The sequence below is a fragment of the Malaya genurostris genome, chromosome 2 (genome assembly GCF_030247185.1).
Source record: "Malaya genurostris strain Urasoe2022 chromosome 2, Malgen_1.1, whole genome shotgun sequence".
Taxonomy (NCBI): Eukaryota; Metazoa; Arthropoda; class Insecta; order Diptera; family Culicidae; genus Malaya; species Malaya genurostris.
This window is the reverse complement of record NC_080571.1, coordinates 223,545,322-223,557,486: the sequence shown is the minus strand read 5'-3', so window position 1 is coordinate 223,557,486 and position 12,165 is coordinate 223,545,322. Positions and strand designations below refer to the sequence as shown.

Below are 12,165 nucleotides of genomic sequence, written 5' to 3'. Positions count from 1 at the left end.
CCCACAGTTTTGAGCATAACAACGTCAAACAAAACATATCCGTGCATGTTGAGGACAATGTCATTGCTGTGCGTGAGCATGGCCTTTCTTGCGAGTCTTAGAGAATGATTTATTCAAAAACAGATGGAGCAAGGTGGCGAGGTTCTTTCCATCAAGAAGGAAGTGTGCAGGAACTTTTACGGCATACGGAAAATTTATTCGTTTATGACGCATGCGTTTGAAGAAGTCGATCCCTTCTTACTTAATTTTCGAAAGCGAAAGCACCCTATTCAAAGCGCTCATAACATACGCCAATCAACGGGATATGTGATCGTGATTATTATTTTAGTGTATTTAGCTCATTATTTTTATTCATTAAGACAAACTATGTCAGATGAATCATAAGAAACAAATAAACAAATGTGTCAGTACTATCAAGAAACCTACCCACTTCGGTAAGCCTGGCGAGATATGAGACAAAGGAACCCCATACATTCAAGGATATCGGCAACTGTTTTGTGCTAACTCAAAACAACTCCAGGACTTCTGAGACGAAAATTGTCAACAATAAAAAACAACAATAAGATACATCTGCTACGGCTAACATCGACACTAACAATCCAAAACATAATAAAAACGAAAAAAGGCGGGTGGGTAATATCATAGACATAACTGGGGGACGTGAATACGAATAAATTTTGCATCATTTACTACTTCGCTTCTAGAATTGTAACGAAGTAGTAGTTTCTATATTAAAGTTCAACTGATTGACGACTGACATATTCTGTCACGAGGGAGAAAATCAGTAAAATAATACAACAATGTTCATTTAGGGGTTAGCCTATGTATGTGCTTAGGGCACATAACCGTTTTTACTGTACTTTTCGTTTCGTCCTAGACTCGTCAGTGCAGAGTCTGCTTAGAGCTTCAAGTTGAACTGTTTAAGATTGCAATAAGCAGTTCAATTTGAACTGCTCTGCACTGACGAGTCTAAGACGAAACGTAAAATACAATAATACAACAATGTTTTTATAGGATAACTTCGCATTCTTTGCGATCTTTGGAAATACTTGCATAGTTCTAAAAAGAACTAATTTGTGGGAATTATCCTATGCTCACAACTGTTGAATACTTTTTGTCTTCATTTATTTATTTACACCAGAACCTAAACACTGGATCAGGATTTAGGAGCTGCAACTGAAAAGGACGGAAACCTGGGACATGCTTAGAATTCAGTTGCAAAATTTAGGTTAGAAATCCGGATCAAAAATTCAGTTCATGAATTTAGTTCTCGAATTCTTGAACCAAACTCATTTTCCGAATTGAATTCTAGAACTTGAATTCCGGATCTGAACTGAATTCAGTTCCAAAACCTAGTCACAGCATTCAAGTTCCAACTTCAGTTCCTGAAAAGGAATTAAATTCTGTTTCAGAAGTCAATTCCAAAATTCAGGTTCGGAGTTTAGATATGAAACTTTGTTCCCGAATTCTGATCCAAAAGTCATTTTGTTCAAGAATTCTGAAATTGAATTTAGTTCAAGAAAACTGAATTTGAATTCCTGAATCAGAATTCCTACCATAAATTAAGGATCTAAATTCAGTTACCAAATTCTAATCAAGAAACCAGTTCCAAAAATATTCAGAAGCGTAAAAATAAAAGTACTCAGAAGTTTAATGCGATACTGATGATGTTGTTGATACTTGATCTGTTGTGGCGACTGCTCGCCACGACATTCGAGAAGCGAATGAGAGAACGATGCAGAAGGTCTGTTTTACTAATTTTTCAAAAACACTATTCTGATGGCATGGAGAAAGAATTGTGTTGTTGCGTTTAGTATAACAGGAGATAGTCACGATTAAGTTCTACCCATTCTTACACTGGACGAATTTTGAAAAGGCATCCCATAGTATAAATAACAACAGCCACAACAGTTTCAAACAATAATAAATAATAGCATCCACAACGAAAGAAACAACAGTGACGACGAATCAATGGACGATGGTGCGATTAGTAAACGAAAAGTTCCTCAAGCCTCACTTTATGGTAAATAGACCTTTCCCCTGAGGAAAAATTATTCAAGAGCGTAAAGGAATATACTAGAGGTTTCGTTTTTTTAGCCTTAACCAGCTCTGTTTAGCCTAAGTCGTGTCAAATAAATGAATGAATAAAAATTTCATTCACTAATTACAACACGTTGAATTTATCGTTCTGATTGGAACATTAATAAACTTATTCAAGGCGTGGAGAATTTAACGTAAGAACCAGGACGATGGAATACTACAGGTTAAACAATCACTGCAAAATATTATGAGTTTTGGATTAATAATATGCTTAAAAATAGGAAAACTTTTTATTCTAATATGAGTAATTTTGTTGCTGGAATACCAGCACTCTGAAACACGATTTCCTTGGAGCTCGGTTTTGCTTGACCGAAATTCCAAGTTTGAACAGCAACAAGTTCTGCCAATCGATCGGTAGTTGAGCAAACAAGCCTCACCTGGAATCTGATGCTGTTGTTGTTATTGTTGATTTGGCGAAAATTTTCGATGCGCTTCTGTGTCTAGTGATTTTCCGGCTGCTGCCAACGTAACACATGCTTGACTGTCTAGAACAAACCGGGTATTTACCAATCGAGCAGAACTCGGCAGAAACGTCCGCGGCGGTGATGGTAGCGATGCGGGAGTTGAATCGTAATCCACAACTGACTGAACTTTAGAGCGGTTAGTGATAGTCTAATATTTGTATTGAACGGATTTCGTTGGCCGTAGGCGGCTTGTTGCAGGCGCTGCTCGGAAGAACGGCTGAAAAACACGACCATAGGAAAGGCCGATAATTGTGAGCCAATCAGGAAATAATTGCACCGGGTCGACGGCAGTTAGCGGTTCTAGCAAGACGAGGTGATTAGCTTACGATGTTTTAGAAAAAGCTGCCCGAAGTAGGCAGCAATGATTTAGTTCTTGAACACAATTATAAGCGTTTTTTTCTTTATTGGCGACAGGTGATTGGCTAGTGTTCTATTACATATTACGACTATGTGGCTTTTTTCAATCGTTACTTGAAGCTATGTAACTGTATTGGAAGTGATGGTTTCATTCTACCGTAGCTACGGTAGGTTTGGAAATCTATTTCTGTTCCGCATTGAAGTCACTTCAATCAATGAATTGGCCAACATGCAAATAAATTCACTCTACATTTTACCAATAATATAATTATCATGCACGAATTGAACCGTTACGTTACTTATTTCTAATTTGCGCTACTATCAAACTAATACTGTTGATGTGTTTCTGGGTACACGTATACAAATAAGATACACATTTCAATTTTTTAATGCAAACGTTTAGGACATGTCTTCAATTTTAAGCTTGCCCCAAAACATTTTCAGCTTATCTAAACATCAGATGGAACAAATAAATTAAATTAAAATCTAATTAAATATACTAAATAAATTTTGTGATGATATCCGTATGCATGTTTTCACCTATTACATTCCCGTGTAACTATGGTGAGGCATATTAAGATTGACAGAACTTTTTGGACTCGCACGGATATTCAGAAAGTTGTGGAGAAAGCGATATAATCACTCCTATTAATTTCTCTTGTTTTACATAATATTCGAAGGCATCGTGATGGCCGCACCATGGACATCAAAGCTTTTATGTTTGATTGGCCAAAATCGCAACTTGATTGGCCAAAATCCTAAAGTTTCTAATATATAATATAATATGTATATAATCACTGTGAAAACTGACTTTTGATCCGAGAATCGGAGGGCCATGTGTCATATACCATTCGAATCTGTTCATCGTGGTGTTGCTGTGTATGGCACAAATCTCCAAATATCAAGGGGAACGTGCCATTTGAGCCAATTTGTTCTGATTCCTGATTCCTGATTCCTGCTGTGTATGTAACAAAAATATGCACTCAAAAAATGGCTTAGTCGGTTTTTGTAAACTTAGATTTAAGTTTTTGCAAAATTTCTTTCTGGTTCGACTTATGGTTCCGGAAACATAGAATGATGAATGAAAAAATCTGTATCAAACCTAGTGCTGTGTTGATGCCTTTTTAATATTCCTCATATTATTATAAATATGAATAAGGAATTTCTCAAGAAAAATTCATTAAAGGGTGTAGCCGGGTTTTAATATAAAAACTGCCCCCAAAAAGAACAAAAATTGAAATACGTGGTTTGAAAGGGTTTATATTGAAGATGATTTTCCCAAAATTTTAATCCTTTAACTGCTATAGTGGTGGAATTAGGGTGGTTCTTCTGATTTTCATTTTATTTAAATTTTTCAAAAACCTCTTAAGTAAAAAAATTGAAAAAATTAGGAATATTTTATGAATTATGGGTAACCTTTCTGATTTTTTCAGAAATTTTCAAAATGCCTTTATTTATTTTTGAGCCTTTCCCTCTCATACATTCTGTTTCGACGGATTTACTGTAAGTCCGATCTGAGTTTGATTAATCCGCCTTTATGAGCTTAAGCCATTTGACTTCAGCTGTCTTGTTGAGCAATTTCAGGAACTATAATAACTATAATGTAAAATGACTTATCAGTTCATGAATGAAAACTTTAAACCGTATATAAAAACCTAAATATTTGTCAATTCATTAGTTCTGATTCATGTTTCTCTCACCGATCCTTTCTTATGAAAATTCTTTCCTAAGCCCTGAACTCAAGTTGTAGATGGAAACGCATGGTATTTAGTTCTAAGGGCATGTGATATATGATTTTAGAACTAAATACCATGCGTCTTCATCGGATGATGACAATTTTATGGAGACGCATGCTTTTCCGAATAATATTTTTTAAAGTCTGATATTACACCTGTCCACATTTTTTAAAAATCTGAAAAATACCTTCACTGTGACTTGTTTTTTGTAAACAGATAATTCTGTGATTTTTACATAAAAATTGACATTTAGCTCAAGACAACCTCCATGGCGGGTGCCTTGGGTCACAACTATCATCAAATATCATAATTGAATTTATAATTGTTTCAATTGATATACTTTGTATAATACTGTTCCATGTAGAGGAAAAAAAAAGAATCAGAGTGGTAATTGCTCTCAAATTCATATTTTTTTAAATTATATAATATAAATATAGGTGATGTATAATATCATGCAAGTAAAAATTTGAAAAAAGATTATTAGAAAGGAAATTGATTTCTACATTTTATGCAACACACGCTTTTTTTTACTGATACTGGCTCATTTCAGGGACGTTGCTGAGTTTTTCTAATTTTTTCTGTGTTCATGAGCAGTGCCTCAAGGCACCCGATTATGCATTCTAAGATCTTTACTTATAAATTATTTTTGGCAACATTCGAATTGTAATGAAATCCATAGAATCATGTTCTCAGAGACTACTTAGTTTCATTATTCTCTACAAAACTGAAGGAAAAAAAAAAATTCTGTCAATTTAATGATGAAAAATCTTTAAACCGAAAATTTACATTGTCGCCTCAAAAATGTTTTATTTTCTTTTGTAGTAATCTAGTAATTTTTATAAAATTTGGATGGAGGTCTCATTTAATTTACAGTAAAAAATTCAAATAAATTCCTATAATGCTTTCGATAAAACACGAGTGACCTACGACTGCCGACTCTATATTATTTTACACAACTTGATACCACATAAAATTACTACAAATATTAAAGTAAAATTTTTTTCACTCTTTCATAAAAGAAAGCTGCTTCTAAGTTGACAAGACTCTAGAAACATTCGAAAACGACCGAAGATTATTTTCAAAAATTTATTAAAATTCGTAGTATCTTGGGAACGGTAGCATTTAGCCAAATTTTACTAAACAACATTTCGATTTTTACGGGTATAATTTATAAGAGACCGATAGCTTTCAACGAGTTCTATAGCGCGTCTCGTCAAAGAACACTTGCCAGCTGACAAGCTTGTTGAGATAAAGATGATCTGGGTTGGTGGATGCACTCAATTATTCCTAAAATATCGACAAAGGCAGGCTGGATGTGAGTAGGGACTTCATTCTTATGATGTCCAGACTCATGTCCAATCACTACACGTTAGATGCACATCTCCTTCGATTTGGATTTTCCGAGACTAATAAATTCCTTGCGTTCTCATGGTAGACTATCTAATGTCCAAGTCGCGACCTTCCTTACATCCTTCTTTGTCATTTTATTAAGTCCATTGGAGCTCCAATTTAATTTTTTTATGTTAGACCCCTTTCTCTTCCATTAGTTCAACCAATAGCCAGCTATCTTATATTGATTAAAAGTGATGAACTGATACAAACAAACCTGAAATGGTTATAAGATCATGTACAAAATAAATGTATTTTATTTAATGTAATTTATAATGGCAAATCGCTTGATAAAAACCGTGTTTAGAGTAACTAATGAATAACAACATATTAATATGATATTCGAAATATATTAGGTTTGAAGTACTATGTATTGTGAATGCCACGGCGAAGAAAAACTTATGTTTATTACCTATGAAATAAACGTATTTATGAAAAAAAAACACATTTCGGTTAAAAATTTTGCGCTCCTTCATAAAATTATGTTGGAAAAAAATTTAAAAAATTTGAACAGTTTTCAAAAATTTCAAATTCATTTTCAAAAGACTATAACTTTTTTATCCATCATTTCTTCATCTTAAGCTTTAGTGCATGAGTTGTCAGGCATAACATATTAACAAATAAAAATAATCGAATGTAATCTACTTTTGAGAAAACTGATTTTTAGGTTTTATTTTCAGAACAAAAGAAAAAATAAAACAGTTTTTTCACGGTGCATACTTTCTTCATATAGTTCCAATAGTGTGTGTTTTAACTGTCCCAAGCCACACTGTCTGGCAGTAGTCTAAAATAACTAGGAGTATGTAATGCCAAAGATATAAGCGCGAGATTGACGTAGAACTGTGTTCGAGATGTGTATAGATATTAATTTATTAGATATTGATTTGCACTAATCTGATGATTTTTACATTCGATTTACACAGAAGCAATCTTAATAGTTCTTCAGATAACATGCAGAGCCATTAAAACGGCTGATTTTGTGTAGTGCTCCCCATCGTTGTCTACTTTTCGTTTTTTTCTCCAATGCGAACGACCACCAGCAAGATGACACAATCGCTCTAGTTTGAAGTAGAACTGGCTTTGCGAACGACCCGCAACACATCTGCTTACATCACAAACTGAACCAATTTGCATATTTCATTAAAAGAAACTGTCGTAATTTTGTACGGGATTCATTTCTGGCTTACAGAAGGACCAAACTATGAAATTCTCTACGATAATAAACACTACTCGGAACATTTTTCTCGAACGCGATTGCGAAATTCGCCTCAAATGAACGATAGCTAGCATTTGTTCGTTTGAGGCGAATTTCGCACAGCAAAAAGTTCACAAAGCTAATCAAATTATTCTAGATTTGCACTAAATTGATGATTTTTACCTTCGATTTGCAAAGAAGCAATCCTAATAGTTTCTTATATAACATTTAGAGCCATTAGAACGGCAGATTTTATAGAATGCTCCCCATCGTTGTCCACTTTTCGTTTTCTTTTCCTCCAATGCAACCGATTAGAAGCTGGATGATGATATCACTCTTTTTTGAAGCAAAACTCACACTGCGAATGTCCAACAGCAGAACTGCTCACAGAAGAGCTAGTTGTTGTTTTTCTGCGTTCAGGCTTGATTAACGGAACCTAATAATCGCCATTGACTGAAGCACCAGTTGAATAATGCCGGGTGTAGTTTCACCTTCTTGACGTTAATGGGTTTTCGTGAAGCTACATAAGTAGTCTTACGTCAAGTTTATCCCTGGACTCAGGGAGGTGTTTGTTCAATCTAATTTCGATGACCCATTTCATATACAAACCAAATCGTGTTCCGTTCCATCGACCAACCCAAACCAGCGCCTCAATGCAATGTTTGCATCAAATGGGTTCAAACATTACGGGAAAGACTCTCGATCACTTGCAGATGGCAAGCAATCGAAGCATATTCGGTTTATTTTCTTCAGTTTTGTATAAATAATTAACACTCTTCAATCTTCCAATGTCGTAACAATCGTATTCAAACCTTCAGTCCTCGAAACCAGCCAATTACACCCTTGGGACCTAGTATGATATTGCACACATCTGAATATTTTCCCTAAAGACGCTCAAACATATAACAGAAATTTCGCTTATGCACTTCTCAAAAGTAACACTAGAGTTGAAATTGCAAACTGATGATGCAAATTGTCTTTGGTCATAAGGAATACTTTTGCAAAATTTGAGCCAAACCAATAAATTCAAAGCTAAATCGACCTTCGATATCATTTGGGATTGCTCTAGTGCTAAAATTGTGATATGTTTTAATAGCTCGAACTTAGAGAGTTGGTCAAAATCTCATCATCATTGTTAGCATTTCCTCTGCCGCTCAGCAAAGTTCTAATTCAGACGGCTGAATTAGAGCGTGAAAACGACCCAATTTCGGTTTTGCTCACGTGTTGTGTTTCAAAAATTTACGCTTTGTTTCATTAGCTACCTAATAAGTTCGTTAAATTTGCAAACATTACTTCCTACATGGCTTCCTCGGCGCACCGGTAGCATAAGTTTCACTTTTTACCACCTATGGAAACAGTCGGTCAAACAGTTTGCCATAGATCCGTTTTATTCGAATGTATCCGACGTTTCCCAACCGCTTTGGTGCGCTTGGACTGCATGAAAATATATCACGTTTTGCTAGCTAAATAGCGTTTACCATGGCGTCGAAATGCTGGGTAATTTTGTCGTACAGGTTTGCCGTTCCATAGTGAAATTGTTCTGTGTTAGAGTTTTTTTTACGTTTGAGACATATAAAGTACTGTTACTGGGCATCACAATGCCGTGTTGTGCTTGATCAGGTTATACATATGTTCCGTCCATTTATTTCATTTGTCAGACACTTGTATGCAAAACAATGCGACAGTTCATACGCATTGTGTTAACTCATCATATTTAATCGGTTTCGCTGTTTCCCTCGAGCCACCGTGCAGTAGATGATGCTATCGAGCTTGATCTTGAGGTAGCCAATTGTAGTACTGATGTATGAAAATGGTGTGTTTAAGGCGGTGAGCTGTTCAAATGACTTGCTCAGCAAAAAAGTCTAAGCCGGCAGTAAATTGTCCATTTGCACTATTTCGGTACTGCGTGGTGATTGACGCTATTACTGTTTTGCTTGTTGATTCGACAAGGTCGCTTCGAGTCAATTAAGGCTGTTAGCCGAGCCGAAGCAGTGAAGGTGATTGTAACCAATGTCAGACATCGATCAATAGCCGCATGTATTAAAAGTGTTTATTGTGTACGTGCTATGACTTGCTGGGGATATGACGGATATTAATCTAGTTGATAGCAAATATTTGCCATTCAATTATTTGATCATGGTGATAATAGTATTCTAGCAATTAAGGCGTAATTAATTTGGAGCACGCTATCCAGAAATGTCAAAAAATCGCATGGTTGTTTCACCCGAACCATATGTTTACGAACAAGTTTTATGTTCTACCAAGCAAGACGGCAACAGTAAAACTTTACGAACAACTTTAGTGTTTGTGCTGAAGCTGGTCCACACCATGCATAAACTGAACAGAGCAACTGAAGTTTTTCTTCCGAACAATAAATTTGTATTGCCGAAACCTATCTCGTCGGAGGCCCAGTCGATCTCGCGAGTTTACGCCTAGCGCTCTCACACTCTACTTGTTAATTCTTTCCACCAACTCGTCTCTCACATATTACGCTCTTGCTGTTTATCACTTAGTGGAAACGTTGAGAACGTACTGCGATTGCGATGAAGTTTTATTGAAATCTAGTTTATACCTTATCGAAACATATTCACTACTTGTTCGGTACTTGCATGTAGGCTAAGATTGTTGCCGACTATGGTAGACGAGTTTGTGGAAGTGATGCACAGTGGGTTCGATTTGAAGTAGCATAGACAAATCTATCGCATAGGGGGTACTAATGCAAAAACTGTTCAGGATGATTTTGCTTGTATTTGAATTTACTTCTTACTTGTATTCAAATGCCCTTGCTTAATTTCAAATTAACTTGAGTTCTTTGTTTGACGACTTGATTTATTTATTAGAAACAGCAAGGCGAAAAAATGTTTCTCTGATATTCATTAAAAAGCCGTTTACCAATTTGAAAAATTAACTTACTTACAGGTTGTAGATCACTATTTGATTTTTAACAGTGCCAATATAACGTTCGTATAACTAAGAGTTTATCAATGATTTGCTATCAAATGAAGTTGTAAATCCGTTTTTCAGAGCCTTTCGAAAGTCATATCCTTGGAATGTTTTCTTCAATCATTAGTTGATTACTATCTTTTTGGCCTTCCTCATATACATAGAAAGGTTATGCAATCACTGTGAAATTCGAGTTGTGAACCGAGGCCCGCGTCATATAACTTTTGACTCAGTTGGTCGAGCATGCAAAATGTCTGTATGTGGATGTGTGTTGTTTTGTAACATGTTTTGCACTCACTTTTTTTTGGAGATGACTGAACCGATTTTCATGAACTTAGATTCAAATGAAAGGTCTTGTAGTCCCAAACAAAGTTTCTGAACTTTATTCGAATCCGACTTTCAGTTCCGCGTATACAGAGTGATATGTGAAAATAAGTGTACTAACTTTTCTCATAGATGGCTGAACCGATTTTGATATACTTAGGCCTTAAATGAAAGGTCTCATGGTTTCATACCAAACTCTGCCGAATTTCATCTGGATTCGACTTCCGATTCCGGAATTACAGAATGAAAAGTTTTAAAAATTTAAAACAATTGTACAGAGCGGTGATGCAAGACACGCAAATATATTTCAAAACTGGGCTCAAATCAATTCCAATCAAATCAGTCAGATGACGGCCAAGCAAATCGATTTCGGCTATACCAGCCCCCAACTTTCGGTTCCGGAAGCACCGTGAATATTGTTCATAAACTCTAAAATCGAACACACTTTTCTCAGCGATGGCTAAAACTATTATCGCAAAATTAGTTTCAAATGAAATGTCTTATGATTCCATACGGAATTCCAGAATTTCATACCGATCCGATTTCCGGTTCCGATATTACAGGGTTATGAGTGTCAAAAATTTCTTAAGATAAAACGCACCGTGACGTATGTGCACTGGTACGGTAAAATGAAGCTGCGTTCGATCTCATACACGCGATAAAAAGAACGACACCGGCTGATGCGCTGGAAGATTTTCGGATGCGTCACAATTAGATTTTTTATCGTGACATCACAAATGAACAAGCATTCATCCTTGACAGTTCAGCGGTACTGTTTACAAACAAGCTTAAAAAAATTCGAAGAACACGCCTTAAACATTCATCTTTACACTTTGCAACTAGTCACTTTTATTTAATAAATCTCAAAAACAAACCGTATGAAATCGTGAACAAATGTTTTAAATCTCTATTTCGGCGATATGAACCGTAAATGGTCTCATCCAAATTGTTAACAGACAAACAAAAAATCTCTGTTTACAAACAGTACTGCTGGACTGTCAAAATGTGTTCATTCGATTGAGGCTAGCAGTAATGCCTCAAAACTATTCCAATTGGTAGTCATTGTCAGTAGACGGCCAAATAAACTAATTTCGGCTATCCTGGTTCATGGTTTTCGATTAACGGGAAAAGAAGTCATGTACTCAAAAATGAATCTCATTCACTTTTCCGAACCGAATTCGATTATGCCGGTTCCCGGATTTCGGTTTTCCAAGAATAAAAAAAAAGTTATTTGAAGACGTATATGGGAATAATAAATATTTCGGTCACTGCAAAGGATAATATACTGTTGATTATAAATATTTACAAATGAAATATAATTCGCTACTTTTACTTAACTTTTTATTGCCGTCTCACGGAATTTCAATTTGTAAATTATAATACTCCTAGATTCTCCAGTGTAATAGTAGTGTAGTTGAGCAGCTCGTGGCACCAAAAGCGCCGTCTGGTGAAAAGTGGGCGTCAGTAAAAGCGCTGTCAGTGTCTTCGTACAGTGGAAAATCTAGGTTTATTTGATTTATGATGCTATATAAAATTGAACAAAGTACGCTGTGTGCTAGGTGGTGGTGTTTTCTTTTTTCTTACCAGCACGTACCGATGCGTACCGGGTTTGCATCATTTTGTATTACAGTTTGAAAGTTTTGTCACTCATCGTCCT

At 35.7% G+C, this 12,165-nt stretch overlaps 1 protein-coding gene across 1 annotated transcript in view; it reads right to left on the bottom strand.

Annotated features, from left to right (window-relative positions):
* LOC131427750 (uncharacterized) overlaps positions 1-2,590 on the bottom strand; it is a 97,313-nt gene extending 94,723 nt beyond the window's left edge. Inside the window, exon 1 of the mRNA XM_058591212.1 lies at positions 2,478-2,590. The gene's annotated coding sequence lies outside the window, so the exon portion shown is untranslated. The remainder of the gene's footprint in view (positions 1-2,477) is intronic.
* Between the last annotated feature and the right edge of the window lie 9,575 nt (positions 2,591-12,165).